Source organism: Aethalodelphis obliquidens, unplaced genomic scaffold (genome assembly GCF_003676395.1).
Source record: "Aethalodelphis obliquidens isolate GAN/ISIS:26980383/991018 unplaced genomic scaffold, ASM367639v1 scaffold75, whole genome shotgun sequence".
Taxonomy (NCBI): domain Eukaryota; kingdom Metazoa; phylum Chordata; class Mammalia; order Artiodactyla; family Delphinidae; genus Aethalodelphis; species Aethalodelphis obliquidens.
Window position 1 is genome coordinate 7,553,961 of NW_020838019.1, and position 17,331 is coordinate 7,571,291.

Consider the following 17,331-nt stretch of genomic DNA (forward strand, 5'->3'; position numbering starts at 1 on the left):
ATTTTTTTTTTTAACCTGACATCCTTTTACATGAAAATCCACTGCTTTTAAACTCAAGGTGAACAGAATCTCCAACCCAAACTCCCCTGATGGGAACCTGGCAGAATGTCTGCCTTGTCACATCCCACTTGTCTGACGTGTACCTGGATATTTTTTTTTGAAAGTCTACTTCTCCAAAATGCCTAATCTTAATATTTTTGACCCTCATTTGTCCCCCAAGCCATTCCCTCATTTGCCTGCAGACACAGCCCTTCCCATCAGTTCTTCTCATTTTCCACTGACACTTGCTCTTCGCTGCTCTTTGCGGCAAAAAATTGTGCTGTGAACACAGTTTGACATTTCCTGACATTTCATGAACTAATTACACTACAAATAATTAAGCATGTTCACATCTGTAACAAACGAAGGCAAAATGGTTGTCAGCGGGCGTGATTGATGACCTCCCTGAGACTTGATCTGATGAGATTCTCCCCACCCTGGGCAGGAGCCCGATGCCACTGTATTTGCAATCATGCCTTCAGCCCTTTTCATCAGATCACACCGACGAGATGCTTGAAGAAAAGGATGGGAAAATTAATGACTACAATGAAATATTTGCATTTTTCCAGGGCTGGAAAAAACAATGAACAAGAGATGTGACAACCTCAATTATCTGGTGGTGCTAAGAGCTCAGAGACAGCTCCTGCTGGAGAGAGCTGTTGGGAACCCCGGGGGGTGTCAGGCTGGCTGGAAAAATGGCAGGTGACAAGGACAACATCTTTTTTTTATGCTACACAGGCCCACAGAAGCTCAGCTAAAAAGACAAATTGCAGGGGCAATTTCTTATGGAGGGGGAAATTTGTCAGCATTTAAGCTTCTTCCTTTACAAAGGTTGGACTGGGGTATGAAAATAAGCCGGGCAGCAGACAAAGGAATGCAATCTGATATCTGCCAATCGATGTGACTGCCAATGGCTGGGTCTTCTTTGTTTAACACAGTTTGGGGGCTCGCGGTGTAGGCTGCACACTGTACAGAACTGAACACTCCCTGCCCACTGGGAACTCATTTGGAAGGGACCCCAGTCTTCTAGAGACCTAATTTGGCTTTTTCCAAAGCCAGCTCCAGCCAGTTTTCTGGGCAAATTTCCCTCCTGAAGTTGCCCAAACAAATGGATTTATCATCCAACATGATGCCAGCCTAGAGCCAGAATGCAAGCATAAAATAAAATAAATACCTTTGGATAAAGGAGAAGGCAAAGCATCTCTCTCTAACCAAGGTCTTTGCCAATGACACCCTGGCAACGAGACATGGCAAAGTGGAGTTTTTAAAGATTAATTTTTAAAGTGCAAGACAAATTCCATTATATGAAGTCCTCCCATAATTTTAATTTCACAATGGTCGGTTGTTTTTAAATGGAATAAACAAGTCAATTTATAATCCAATTAGCTGTTAGAAATTTCAGTTGTTGCCATCCGTCAAGGTACAGTTGGCCAAGCGAGTACATCTAGGGACACTGGCCACGTAGAATGGTATGGAACTGCCACTTTGGTGAGCACAGACTATGTGTAAGATATGCTGTGGGGTGCTTTACGTAGATTATATCTGTTATCCTCACTGCAACCGTCCAAGGTAGGTATTGTCATCCCCATTACACAGATCAGGAAACTGAGGTTCAGAAAGGTCAAGTGACTTGCCCAAAGTCCCACAGCTATTATGTGGCAGAGACAGAATTCAAACCTAGATATTTTTGGCTCCAATGTTTGGGAAACTTTTGCTCTCTGTTCTTGGGGTCCCTACCATGCAGATTCTGAGTAGGTCAGTCAAGTTCATCCGTTCCCCTCAGGGTTGGTGCCCACGTCTAAAGGATGGATGATTCATGGTCCCTTGTCTTTGCTCACTGACCTCCTCTCAACCCCCAGCCACTCTCGGACTGAGATGAACATCTCCACTACTGGCCTCCCAACACATCCCATGTCCTGCCCCCAATCCATTAGTGAGATGGGACTTTCTATCTGCACGAGAAAGAAATCAGCCCGCAGGTTTGGAGGTCCCTGACTCTTAAAATCAAAGCACTCCGAGCCAGGGGGCCTCAAGGCAAAAGTCAGTCCCTTCCTTTCATACTGTAAAGGAATTTGGGCTTCAAGTTTTCCGTTTTGTGTTTGAATCCTACAGGGAAGGTGAGTCAATGATCAGATGTTCTTTCTTCCTTAAAATAGGTGCTGTATGTAAGTCGGCTTTCTGGCTCCTTGCTCAAGGCAGGGCTGGGAAGCACAGATTAAGCAGAGTGGAGGGAGTCCGGAGTAAAGTATCGGGGTTTCAAGGATGGATTTCAGTGTTTTTAAATGACTAGCTCGTAGTGTAGATTTAAAGCCTTAGCTGTAGTCTTTCTTTTCCTTCTGTATCAAAACTCAAATGTTTATCCACAATCTGCTCAGGTCAGGCTATTAAGAAAGCCTTGTTGCTGGTTGTCTGCAAACAATAGATCCGGGCATTTTTGACCTTCATTCCACAACTTGACTTCAATATCTGCTAATTCCTTTTTATACAACAAATTGCATCAATCACATTCGCATTTAACCGACTGCAGCTTCAATTGTTTTTGTTCTCTTTCATAAGTTCCTTCTCCAGATTAAATGCTGTCCCACTGAACGAACTGCTCTCGGCTGAAGTGGGAAAGCGTGATTTGATTAGTATAGATTCTGGAATTGGGTAAGTACTGTATCCGTGTCCTCTCTAGAAAAGAGGTGACGTGTCATGGGATATTAAGAATGACCATTTAATGTAAAAACTCAGAGAATACACGAGTTAAATGGAGAAAATGAGAGAAAGCTTTTAAGCGTTCTCCCAAGACAGATTGCAGAATAATATTATTGTACACGGAAGAGATGCTGAGGGGCACCATCTCAGGAGGCCATTATAGAAGTGGGGTTTTTAAAGTCATTATGGCAAAAAGCATTTCAGAGCTTCAGCAAGAGAGCGGCATCACATAATGAATTTTCAATAGAGAACTGGTGATTCAGTTAGATTACAATATGAACAGAAAACTTCCTGTCACATGATTTTAATCTGCCACTCTGATAAATGGCTCAAGGAGGGATCCCCATTTCCGTTGTGAGCGATAGAAGTGAGTGGGAGGGCATGAGAGTCACCGGACAACGTTTTCAATTAGGTATCCTCTGATCCAAGGATTCAACAAACACCCCTTAACCCAAGCTCCGTGATTCACCTGAAAGACACCTATTTCTAAGGGTCAGACATTGAACTTGAGGCGCTACATGAATCACCTCTCATTCCAGTGAAACCATCTTTACAAAGACAGCAGTCAGCCCCAAGGCCATAGTTTACTAATTTGATCTTTTGAAATATTGCATTAAAATATTATTTATCTTGGGCTTCCCTGGTGGCGCAGTGGTTGGGAGTCCGCCTGCCGATGCAGGGGACGCGGGTTCGTGCCCCGGTCCGGGAAGATCCCACGTGCCGCGGAGCGGCTGGGCCCGTGAGCCATGGCCGCTGAGCCTGCGTGTCCGGAGCCTGTGCTCCGCAACAGGAGAGGCCACGGCAGTGAGAGGCCCGTGTACCGCAAAAAATAAATAAAATAAAATAAAATATTATTTATCTTGATTAGACTGAGGTTTTGGGGCCCTGCCTTCAATTTTGCTCCCAACATGAATGTCTCGGTTGCTGCATCCTAGTTCAGGCCCTGCTGCCCATAAAACGGCTAAGTAGGCAATGTTATCCCCAGTTCACAGCCTAGGAAGCTGAGGTTCCAAGAGATTTCATAACTCAGGTTCATGGTTCATAAACAGTGGAGCTGAGATTCAAATCTAGCCAGTCTGATTCAAATTTCCAGAAACTTTCTACTTGACCATGCTGTGTGTGTGTGTGTGTGTGTGTGTGTGTGTGTGTGCGCGCGCACGCGCATCTATGCATAGTTAAATCTTTCTATCCAGAATCATCACCCCAATTATAGAGTTCTTTATAGAGTTCCAAAATGCTGTATGCCTTACCGCCTAATCTGGGGACAAGGGAGCTATCTATTTCACTTTTAAAAGCTATTTCCTATTCACCAAGAGGAAATGTTCTATCTTGACCTCTAAGAACTGAGGTACCCATTTGTACTGGCATTCTGAAAACTCCCCCTGAACAGGCATTCTCCATGATTTAAAATACTGTTTCAGGAAGTTTCATGAAGGGACCAAAACTTGGCGGTGAGGGTTGGCCCCCGGGATCACTACTGTTTCACTAGGGGTCGAAGAGATGTGCTTTTCCCTGTACACCCTGTTATGCTTTTCTGAAAAATTGAGATATAATCGAAATATAACGTTCTATTAGTTTCAGATGTATAACACAATGATTCAATATATGTGCATATTATAAAATGATCACAAGAAGTCAACATCCATCACAGAATAGCTACAAAGTTATTTTTCTTGTGATGAGAACTTCTAAGATTCACTCCCTTAGCAGCTTTCAACTATCTAATACAGCGTTATTAACCATTGTCACCATGCTGTACATTACATCCTTGGGACTTGTAGAGTTAAGTTTACTGAGAGTAAATTCTGAGTCTGCCATTTACAGGTTCCGTGGCTCTGAGTCTTTGTGCCTCAGTTTACTCATTTATAAAATGGTGATAAAAACAGCACCTCTAGGGTGGTTGCTAAGATTGAATCAGATAATAGAAGGAGAGTGTACAACCGCGTCTGGCACCCGGTAATGACTCCACACTGTCAGCCATATACACGGTCTAGAAGCACAGGCTGGCAGAGAAGCCAGCTTCTTTAGTGTAATTCCCTCTGCCGTTAGGCCATCTGGCCACTAAATCAGTTCCATGTGTGTTCATCAGGGGCTCCCAGCCCAGGGAATTAAGATCTGAGCCTTGGGGAGTTGGGTAGGGCCACACCCTTGAGCCTTACTCTTTTGATTGAAATAAAATTGCAAAATGAATGATAATCACAAGAGCAGATCATTATCCATCGTATGCAAGCTGGACCATCACGAAGGATATTGATATAGCCACAAAAATGAGCCCGGGTCCAGAGGCCAATCTCCTGAGAGAAGCCAGTCTGGGGAAGAGTGCGAACTGCAATCACAATTGAAAACATCACCGCTCGCACTAGGATCCTACAAGTTCTGATGCTTTGCTGCAATCACTGCTCCAGGGCGAAGGAGAGGCTGATCTGTGAGCACTCACTGGTGAAAAAAAGTGGCCAATTGGTTCTCTGTTGACACTTCTCATCCCTGGGATTTAACCGAACCCCACTTACTTTATTTTGGGCAGATTCATCTATGAATGGTGATTACTGGGCCCTGTAAAAGAGATCAATAAATATTTGTTGAATAGTGTAGAATCAACTGGACTTTTATTTACTCTTCAATTCCCAAAGCTAAGTGCTAGCCCCTTTGTAAACACTACTTTGATACGCTAAAGAGTCTGAAACAATAAGTTTGGACCTGGACACGTCAACGTGGGAAGTTATGAATTTGCTGATCATTAATGAGTAGGAATTGGTTGACAAATGTAAGTCATGACTACAGGGCTTGGTTGGAAAAAAGAAGCTGCATTCAGCTCTGGCTGACTGATTCCATCTTCTTCTGTGACTGATCTGAGCGCTGGGTCCTGTGCAGCTCTTAGAGAAGACTCTTCAACGGCCAGGGTACCGGGTTTCCCCTCCTGGCTCCTACTTTTTCAGGGAAGCTTTTGCTTAGTTTGCCAGTGCAAACCCTTTTGGGAGCCCATGAAAAGCTGTAAGTTCACATGATTGCTATACTCTTTCATCCCTATTTCAAAACAGAACTAAATTTTGTTTGTTTTTGCCTGAATTAAAATGTGCCCTAATTCACTTTGCTGGTTATCCTACATTAAAAATCAAAAGCACTTTCCTGCTGTTTAAAAAAAAAGGCCAAGAGAAGAGAAGAAACTTAATGGCAAGATCAAGTTCCGACTGTTACAGTTATTCATTTGCTGTAAGATAATCAGGCTATCAATTTCCCAGAACCGTGAAAGCATACAGCTAAAGGACGGGAGAAAGAAAGCTGTATTATACGAATTCCACCGTACCTCTTGAGCAGCCTACGGAAAGGGAAAGTAGCAATCCTCTGTCAATCAGGATAGGCTAGGTTATGAGGCAGTAACAAACAACCACAAAATCTCAGCAGAAAGTTGATTTCATACTCATGCTACATATCGAACTCATGTCAGCATGGGGCTCTGCCCACGGTTATCACTCACAGACCCACCGCAGTTGTGGGAAGAGAACATGGGAAGCAAGGATTGTACTGCTTCTTACATTTTTCTGCCGGAAGTCAACTTCTGTTCACATTTCACTGGCCAGAAAAAGCCACATGGCCAGCCTAACTTCAAAGGAGGCAAGGAAATACAGTCCTTTCTTGAATCAGGAAGGAGGAGAGGTGGAAATATTTGTTGAACAGCAGAAATGACTATCACAGACCCCAAGTCTACAGAACTCAACACAAGAGTCTGGAAAACCACCACGTGAAGGGAAGCTGGCCTCCAGGAGGAGGAAAGCTGATTGCGGGACACAGCCTCCCGAGCTTAACTCCTTGCAACTTCTTTCTTGTGCCAATCTCCTCTTCCTCTCCTTCTCCTTTTCCCAGCTCTTTATTCTCTTACCCCGTCTATTTCCAAGGGTGCAGAGCACTTTTCAGCTTGGGGTGGGGAAGCGAGAGGGGATCTGACTCATGTCAACCTGAGTGTCTCCTACTGCAGGATGAAGAGTTTGAACACCCCCAGTCTCTTCATCGCCTCTGACGTCCTGGAGGTTAAAACCACAGACTTTGAATTATCTATCTGTGTAAGGATTGGTACTGAGAGTATGTAAAGTACTCCTCTGACTCAAAATCAAATAGACAAACAACGAAATACCTTTTAAAAGACAAAGATTTGAACAGATAGCTTACAAAGGAAAGGGAATTTGCGAATGCCCATGAACACATGAAAAAAGGGCTCGACATCATTAGTCATCAGGAAGATGCAAATGGAAAGCCACCTTGAGCTACCACTACACACCCATCAGAACGGTTAAAACTTGAAAAACGACAACACTGAAAGTTGGCAAGGATGTGGAAAAATTATAACTCACATATGTTGTTGATAGGAATGTAAAAGGTTATAATCACTTTGGGGAAAGTGAGGTGAGTTTTTTATATAACGGAACACTCAGCTATCCCGTGACCCAGCAACCCAGTCCTGGGTAGTTACACAAGAGAAATACAAGCATATGTCTACCAAAAGCTAAGTCCTCAACGATCATTTTGTCTGTTACAAACCGGCACAGCCATTTAATTCATAATCGTCCAAAATCTGGGAACGGTCTAGATGGTCATAAACAAGAGAATGGATAAACAAACAGGTGCAGTCGTATGATGGAATTCAGCAATACAAGGGATTGCTGTAATACGTGCAATGCCACGGATGCATCTCAAAAACATGACGTATGGTGAAAAGCCTTACGCCTACGTGTACACATACGTTATGAGTCCATTTTTTAAAAAAGTTCCAGAACAGGCTAAATTCATTCATGCTGGAAAACAAAATTGGAAGAGTTAGCTGCTTCTGTGGTATAGACTGGAAGACCCGGGAGGGAGCTTCAGTGGGAGATGGTAATGTGGTCTATTTTGATAGGGGGCGTGCGTTACAAAGGTATACACATTTGCAAAACTCATACTGGCCTTCTTAAGGTTTACATAGTTCCTGGATGTAAATTGTATCTAAAAAACGCTGTGAACAATTATCAAACCCTAGTGACTGATGTGAAGGCTGATATGCTTAGGGACAAAGCGTACTGATGTCTGCGATTTACTAAGAAACGAACACACACAAAAGGAAATTAAATGGATTGATGGTTGGATAGAGGATGGATATGTGATGGAAGAAAGAAAAGGAAAGCTTGGAAGAAGCTTTCAAGAAGAAAGAAAAGCCCACAGGTTCTGCAGCCCAGTCCTGCTGGGTCCTAGGCCAAGGTCCTTCACTCTTCTTTCTGTGTGACCTTGGACAAGTTTCTTAAAACTTCTGGCCCGGCTTTTCTCAAAAGCACCAACCTCCTAGGGAGATCCAGCTTGTAAAATACTCATTCCTTTATAAATGCCCAGGATATATCAGCTATTGTGATTTTAATTATTATTCCCCATGTCTGCTCTTTGTTCTTTGTCTGGTTTTCTGAGGATGAATCAGGAGCCTCTGTTCACTTGGCATGAAGCCTGGCACACAGTAGGTGTTCAGGAAGTGTGTGCAGAACAGAATAGATGGGGCTGCCCCGTCATGACAAGTACCTCCGAATCCTTCTCACCACCCGCCAGAGAGGGACTCACAGGATACAACCGAAACAGGAATTGGCTCTCACCAAAGGGCATTTCCCAGGTGTGAGGGCTCTGGATCTTTCGGGGAAAGGAATACCCAAGCCCGCTTTCTTTCATTCTTTTCCTCTTTGGGGCGCCTACCGCTCTGTTGCTTAGTTTTCTGATGGGTAGTTCTCACTAGGGCCGATCTGGCCTCTCCCAACCTTCTCACTCCTCACCCACCTTGGGGACAGCTGGCAACGTCTGAAGTCATTTTTGGGTGTCGCACTGAGGAGGCGGCGGTTTGCTACCAGCATCTAGTGGATAGAGGCCAGGGATGCTGCCGAACCTCCCGTAAGGCACGGAACCGCCCTACCCCACAACAGAAAATGAGCAACAAATGTCAGGAGCGCGAGGTTGCAGAACTCTGAGCTGATTGAAAAGAAACACTGGACAGAGTGGCCTAGTCAACATCTTTCCTCTGGCAGTCTTTTCCTGAGCGCTACATGGCAGACCCGAGTTCACCTGGGTAAGGAGAACCACGGACCCTGGCCCAGTGGCAGCCAGGAGCGCGGTGAAGGCTGCATAGGGCTCTTTCCCATCCTCCCTCCCTCCTTCTTTGCATCCTAGAAACACAACGGCGCTTTAGATGTTCGTGGGGTAACACTCCAGAGCTCTGCGCCTCTTCTACTTTTCTCAAAGCTGTAATGAGGATGTCCAAGAATGTCTCACTGATTCATGTAATAGATTTATTTAATATGCCCATTACCCTGAGGCCTCCCCTGAGGGAGAGAGGGGCCAGGGGCAACCGAGACAGGGCACGTGGTTGTAAAAACCACAGCTATATTAAATGCAATCGAATGGCTCAACTCTGTCCCAGACCCACATTAAAGGAAGCGTGTCATAGCCCTTGTGTCACAACATCCGATTTAGAAGGGGCATCTAGAAATGGAGAGCGGGACTCGGGCCAGCCTGCCATCCTGCAGCTCCCTGTGAGCTGTGCTGGGAAGGCCCCCAAAAGGCTTCTCTGGTCCAAATCTCTGCCCGCGACCCAAGCCACAGCGCCAGCCATCCCACCACTAGATTCATTCTTGTGGGTTAAGCATTGTTCTCTCTACTCAGTCCTCTTTCAAAGTATAAACACCCTCAGAAAAACAGTCATTCATCAACACACTCCTGAGAATGTGTTCAGTGGTGGTGAAATGCAAGGATGTTAGAACCAGACGGGTCCCTCAGTTTGAGCCTGAGCCCTGTCGTTCGGTAGCTGTGTGATCTTGGATGAGTGACTGAACCTCTCTGAGCCGCAGTTTCCTCATCTATAAAATGGGGATGGTAATGGTCCTTACTCTCAGGGTTCCTCTGCGGGTTAAATACAGTGCCAAACTCCTAGGAAGCTCGCAAGGAGAATTATTAGCATGTCAATGCTAGTAGTGGTGATAATAGCGCAGGGGGTGGGTACAAAGGTGAATGAGCCTTTGTTACAGTCTAGCCGGGAGGCCGAGATTCACTTGCAAATAGCTCTAATGCAAAGTAGAGAGTGGCCCGTGGTCTGAGAGATGTATAAACAGCAGGGAGAGAGGCCAAGGATTCAGAGAGGCCCGTGTGAAGCCAAAAAGACTTTCCGGAGGAAATTGCATTTGAGCTGGGCCTTAGAGGATGCGCGTGTGGTTTGGGTGGGTGGGAGCGCAGGATAAAAGGGCCGCCGAGAGCAGGGTGCCGTGCGATCCGGGCCAGGGCTGCCACATTCAGTGGGCAGGCATTCACGGCACCGGGACGCCAACAGAGGGGCCAGAGGGGGCCGGCGACCAACAGCACACGGCTCACGAGCCATGTCCCTTCTGGCCTGAAGCTGCCCGGGGGGGGCCCCTTTCTTCTAATCCTTGGAGTCTTGGGCTAAGTCTTGGCCCAAGGCAAGAGGCACGCTGAGGAAACACCAGGAAAACTCTTCCAGATGGGCGGATCAGAGTGGACCTGGGAAGTTCTGCTGAGGGTACAAAGTTCTGCTTTAGGAAAGCCTAGAGCAATGGACACATATTAAATGACCAGGACCCCATACCGTGGCACGGGCCCTGGCGTTCCACAGTCCCGAGTTTAAATCCCTGAGTGGCCACTTGTTAGCTGTGTGACTTTGAGCAGATCACTGCACCTCTCTGGGCTTCAACTACCTCTGTGCTAAATGGGGATAATAAGTCCTGGCTCATGGGATATTTGGGGGGTTAAATGAGATAATGCTTGTCGAGCCTTAAGTGTGATGCCAGGCGCAGAACAAGTGCCCCACAGAAGTTATCTTTTATATGTACGATATAACAATAACCCCTTACTACCATGTGTGTATCACATATGCTATCCATTACCAGGATGCTAACCAGACAAGTGACCCCAAGAAACTCAGAACTAGGAGGGCACTGGTGCCTCATGGGGCAGGGCGCAGAGAGACGGTAGGTAGCAGCGACAGCGGGGTAAATGTCTTCCTGAGGGTGCCAGAGGCATGTCTGGGCTTGGGACTTGCAGGGAAGCTTCAGGGCACAGAGACGGTGTCTGTTCACGGTCTGGGTGCAGGTGGGGCCCCAGCTGGGTTCCCAGAGCACAGCTCAGGGCCTGACATTTCCAAGGTCTCCATAAATATTTGTGAAAGAGGAAAAGAATGAGGAAGATGGCAAGAGAAACCCCGATACCAGATTCAGCCGTCGTGTGGGCCCGGGGCTGCTGTGCACAGCTGCAGTCAATGTGCTCATAACACATACGTGTGCAAGCACACACTCAGGCACATCACGCACACACACACAAACACACACGTCCTGAGTTCACACGTAGCTCACACACACACACACACACATATATCCCCAGATATTACACAACACCCTCATTCAAACGCAGAAACGCATTCACAGGTACACAGACATTCACATTAACACAGGCACACTGTTAGATACAGTCAAATTTTCCCAGTCTCCATATACACAGACATCTACTCACATACATGCACAAATACACACACAGCCCCTGCATTCCGACACACAGCTGCACATATCACATGTGGACACACAGTCTTCCTGTTCACACACACGGGGGCACATTCCCAAGTCTACACACATCCCCACGCGTATACTCCCTGCATAGATGGATTCACGATTCCCCTGTTCATAGACATACAGACATACGCATTCACAGAGACACCCTCAGGTCCTCACGTTCTACCCAGATCCACACATCCACACAGACCACATACGTTCACAGATGTACACACATGTCCGCCCCGCCAGACATACATCATAAGTCATACGTGTTCACAGAAACACACTCATAAATATATTTAATTTCCCTATCTACACGCACACAGATACACACACGTTCACAGATATACACATGCACATATATTCTCCCAAGTTCTTACACAACACATACATCCACAGATATACACACATGTCCTCCGCATTCACACACACACGTTCACTGATATATATACAATTGCACACAGCACCCACGTCCACACCATCACACATTCATCGTTACATCTGCTCGTCCTCACTTCACACACGTACACACCTGCAAAGTCCTGAACCATGAAACAGATTCAGAGCTCTTGGTACGTCCCAGCCTTGTCACTAACACCTCCAAGCTTTCTCCCATTGCTTTTCAGGAAGGAGGCACCCGCATCACGTGGCAGGCACGCCAGCTGCCTTCTCCTCCCTTCCCTGCTCGGGAAGATGCTCCCATGCCCAGGGGGCCCTGGGAGGAGCCCGGAACGTCCTGGGTCCTGGGTGTAGAGCTGCCACAGTGTGTTTCCTTAGCCCCTTGACAAGCTTTTGATGGACGGCATTTGATTAAAATGGACCCTCCACTAATACTCTGCTGCCGCCTGCACAAGCACCCACATCCCCGCCTCCCAGATGAGAACGTGGGACACCCACTCCTCTCTCCACTCACCTCAGGCCTCCAAACTCCAGATGAGAAACCACCTTTTTGCACTCAATTATAACAAGCTGCCTTAACCATAAATTAAGTTATAATGCCTTTGCCCACCAGATGAGCTGGCAAGGCACCCCTTGCCCTTGTCATAAATTAACTCCTTGATCAAATTTTAAATGAATTATAAAAGTTGAAAATTAAATCTGGCTAAATGAGGGCCTTCCCCTGGTGTTTTAATGAAGCAGGAGCCACTAGTGGCTTGGGGCAGAGCTGTGACAGCTCCAGCCCAAACTTCAGCTGCAGACTTCTGCCGGCTGCTGAGGCGGCGTAACTATTCCCAGCTCTCGACCTGACGATGGATGACTCCTCTAGGTGGGATGGGCATATGTATTTTTATTTATTTATTTTCAACTCTTTATGATGGAAAAAATTCTAACATACACAGAAGTAGAGAGACTGGTAGGATGAAACCCCACGCACCGTCACTCAGCTTCAACATTAAAATATTTTTAGATATTAAACCAATATACCCTATTCAGGGTAATCAAAGATACCTACTGGCCAGTCTTTCTGTGGTTTCCTCCCATCTGTGAATTTACTGCTTTAGGAGAAGGAAAAAATAAAGAGATCACCAATCAACTTTGCGTTTTAAACTAGACTCTTTTGAGTGTGTGGAGAGACAATGATCCTTGCTGGAAAAACAAGAGGCATTCCAGACTCCCCTCTGCATATCAAGAGCTGGCCTGGAGGTGTGAACATAGAGCTTTATGTACACATAGCCTAGAGGGAATGGGGCTGATGATGTCACAGAGTTTCCCACCTGACAGGAAGCATGAACATCCCTTCAGCTGCTTGGGGTTGACCCAGTATGGTCATGCCCAACCTGAAGCAACAGGACCCAAGGACATTGTCAAGGTGAAGAGGCATGAGCAGAGCCCCTGCTTGCCCGTAGCCAACGCAAGGGGACCCCCAAATTCCCATATGCCGGACTGAAGGGATAGAGAAGTCATGGGAAACAGTGAGCCAGGAGAAACTGGGGCTTAGGGTGGGCCAGCCCCAGAGAGTGGGCTTCGTAACTAGAGGCCATGATCAGAGGCCTCAGCAGTGGGCTCAAGCTCAATGTCCCTCAGACTAGAAGGAATGGGCCACACCACTAGATGCTAAGCCACTAAGCAGTGGACTATAGGGCTCCTCAGTGAGGCCCCAGAGAATAACCCGAGGGTCACTTTCCCCTTCTCTTGGCTGCCATGTGGGTATGCAAGCTTCCCCTGTACCAAACGCCATATTGGAAATGACAAAGGAGAAGAATGATGGTTGGAGAGGGAGGAAACAGCTCCGTCAGAAACTTTAGATAGATTTTCTATTTACCCAAAAGAGACTCTCTTAAACCCAGAAGACACTGGGATTAATGAGAATAGGCGCCCTTCAGAAAGATGCAGCCAGTTATAGAAAATATATAAAGTGACATTTATTAATATGTCTGAGTTTTAGTGTGTAGACTTTAATTACGCTGTTTAAGGTCACAGAAGAGCACAGGACACTTACAGTTTGCTGATCTTAAACAAAGCTCAAGGTGCATACTTTCTTGTTTCCCCTTGACCTGAAGTAGTTATGGCGATTTAACAGAGGTCAATGGTATTCTGGGCGGAGAAGCCCAGACGGTTGCTGTTACTACTGTTGCGTGGATGCAAGAACCACAGGAGATGGCAGGGGGCGGTGGTCACTGTTCTTGAAACATCTGAATTAAAGCCCAAGGGGCTCTCATTCTCTATGAGGTACCTAGTGCCCCTGGGAAGGATTATTGGTGGGATTTTCCCAAAAGAACCTTTCCCCAAATCCAGAACACCCCCATTTTAAAGGAGAAGGTATTGAGATCACCAGTTGTCTATCCCTCACATTCCAAGCAGCTCACCACTCCTCAGAGGCGAGGTGGAGGACAGAATCCAGGGAATGGTGACACCAAATGTGCTCCTGATAGCAGTAGCTCTAATTAACCAGAGCTGGCTTGCAGAGGTGTCAGGGCTGACTAGCCACTCAGACCAATGAGACAGAGAGTGGCAGGAGGGTTATTTAGATTTCCGCAAAAAGTCCCCCTCAATCAGGCTTTCAAGATAATTAGGAAGCAGAAGGACAACTCATTAACAGCCTAAGTCGACGTAGCACCAGCCTTGCCTGCGTCCCAGGGCAGTTTCTGCCTCTACTTGCATTGCCCTTTCATTTCTGGACAAAGGGAATGTAGTGCTTTTTTCAAACCTGTTGACTGTGGCCCATACAGTAAGAAATACATTTTATATTGCAGTGTGGTACACACACACACACACACACACACACACACACACACCACACACCCCTGCAACAAAGTTGCACAATTATACTGACCTTCCTGTCTGCAATGCACTCTGACACTTTCTTTTCTATACTAATATATTCCATAATTCTTTAATGCTGGTCATCACTAAATTGAATTTGCCACCCACTAACGGGCTGCAACTGAAAAATACTGGTCTGTAAGTAGCATCTGTTTGCCTTGATATTTCATTTCCACCCAGAGAGTTTCCAGATAGGCAATTTTTTTGGGATCTTACACTTTGATTATTTTAAGCTTCTTATTTCTGAGGTCCGAGACACCTAGCTATTTGCAGGACTCTTGGGATTGAGTTATTGCTGTTATTATCAGTAGTGGTCTTGCAGTTATGAATAGGCCCATGATTTCTGGTGACCAGGGCCGTAGGGATACAAGTAACAATTTCTGGTCAGCTAAACGGAACTTGTGGAATTTCCAAAGAGCAAGTTCTCTTCCTGGGTTCACTCACAAGCTTTGTGTTTCTGGAAACACAGGCATTACAAAAAGCCTGACATATCCCAGTAAAATGAGATTGGTGCACCTATCAAAATATTTGAATCCTAGATTGACCCACTAGCTGCATGACCTTGGGCAAGTCCTTGATCCGCTGTGGTGGACACCACTGGTTACCTAAATCAGCACTGGCTCCCCACACGCTCTTCGTGGCTGTCTCCCTGTATGCAGCTGGGAAGCTGATTACTCCCTCTCCCAGCATGCTCTGCAGCCAGAGGTGGCCACGTGACCCAGCTCTGGTCAGTGAAATGTAAGCAGAAGTCTAATGAGAAGAGGGTGTATTGGAGAGAGAGCTGTGATTGCCTGGTAAAAACTACAGGGGTGACTGGTGCCAAGCCTATTCTCCATTCTTCCTGCCTTGAGTGGACGATCCGGGGAGCTGCAGAAACCCGATAACGACCACGTGGTGACACACATGAAGAGGACAGCCAGCCCAGTAGGGGTGACAGAGAAGAGGCATAGGACCAAGGCTTCTGGTGGCATCTTGAGCATATAAACATCAGCTACTGCCAGCCCCTGGATTTCTGGTTATTTGAGAAAAAGAAATGTCTGTTTATTTAAGGAACTGTTGGATTTTCTGTTTCTAGGAGCCAAATACCTTCCTCGTGAGTACAGCCTCTCTGGGCAATGTCAAACAAGGACACCATGTCCCCAGTTCTTCTTTCGCACAGACACGCTGTGAGGGTCAAAAAGAGGATCTCTCAACCTCATCACTATTGGCATTTGGGGGCTGATAATTCTTTGTTGGGGAGCTGTTCCGTGCACTGCTGGACGTTTCACAGCATCCCTGGCCTCCAGCCAGTAGATGCCAGGACCACTCCCTCCGAGTTGTAACAACCCCAAATGTCTTCAGACACCACCAAATATCACCTGGGGGATAAAAATGTCCCTGGTCGAGACCCACTGATCAAAAGTAATGATGGCTGTGACTGCCCTTTAAAGGTTAATATTCCCATGAGAGTGGAAAACATTAACATCAGTGTATGGTATTTCCTTTTAGACTTCTTAGTTGTTAAAACTAAAGGTTTTTTTTTGTTTTTTTTTTTTAACAAAAATACAGTTTTACATTTTCGGATTAAGGTTTCCTCGCTAAGTGAAGAAAAAGCAACAGTTTCCTGAAGTTAGAAGAAAAATCCAGCAAAATATGCAACTTGTTCCATTTTTCAGGGGAACATGAACTAGTGGCTAAGGTGGCCAATCAGGATGTTCTAGAAGGACATTTTGCATATTGATGCATATTGTGCATCCCTGCTTGCTTCCCAGTTTCTGCAATAGAAGAATCTGGCAAACCTATTTCCTTCAGCAAAGTTCCATCCCTCTCACCATATCCCATCCTCTGAACATTTGGTTCAGAAATGGGCATATGACCCAATCTGAGCCAATTAGAGTCAGGCCCTGACTATTGGGAAAAGGACAGACGTGGATGCGAGGACATTCCAGGGGGCTCTGGAAGCCATTGCACACGTTAAGAAGCGGGGCTGCCTGAAGAGGGAGCCAACAAAGAGGAGAGGAGAAGAGAGAGACCAGGTCCTGTTAGCATCATCTGAGGAGAGGTTCAGCCTGGAGCGAGTGCTACCCTGGACTCCTTGGCCCTATGAGCCAATAAATAAATTTCCGTTTTTGCTTCAAGTAGTTCAGATTGGGGGTTCTGCCCCTCACATGTCAAGCCAAGGCCAGTCATTAAAAGTCAGAATCACCTCATTGAAGGTGGTGTATCTTATAAAACGGCCCCCGCCCCCAGGCAAGCACGATGTGCTGATATCTTGGGGTGATATATTTTGTTTTATAATATGGAACCTATAAAAATACTGAAAATATTGAGGAGGAGGGAGAAGAAGACGACGAAGGAGAAGGAGAAGGAGAAGGAGAAGCCGAGGGGGAGGGGAAGAATGGAGAGGGGAAAGGAGGCGGAAAAGGAGGAAGAAACAGCTCAAACCATAAAACACAAACACAAATAAACCCAGCAGTCTGTGTGCCTGTATCCCTCCTCTCCCTGTGGAATATATCGGAGAGATATGGGAAATTTGACCCTAAGAAGCCACACTCTAGAGTCGGACATTAATAAAGATGTCTTTGGGGGACCTAGAAACTCATAAAACAGGATCTGGCTGAGTCCCGAGGTGCTGGTGGCAGCCTGCCCAGAGCACCATTGGTAGCCGCTACAGCTTCTGAAACTCCAGAAATACGGGTTCTGTCTCGTTCTCTCTCTCTCTGTCAATGAGGGAAACTTGACCCATATAAATACCGTCTCATGCCACGTGCTGAGCTTGCTGGCAGAAGTTCCAGCC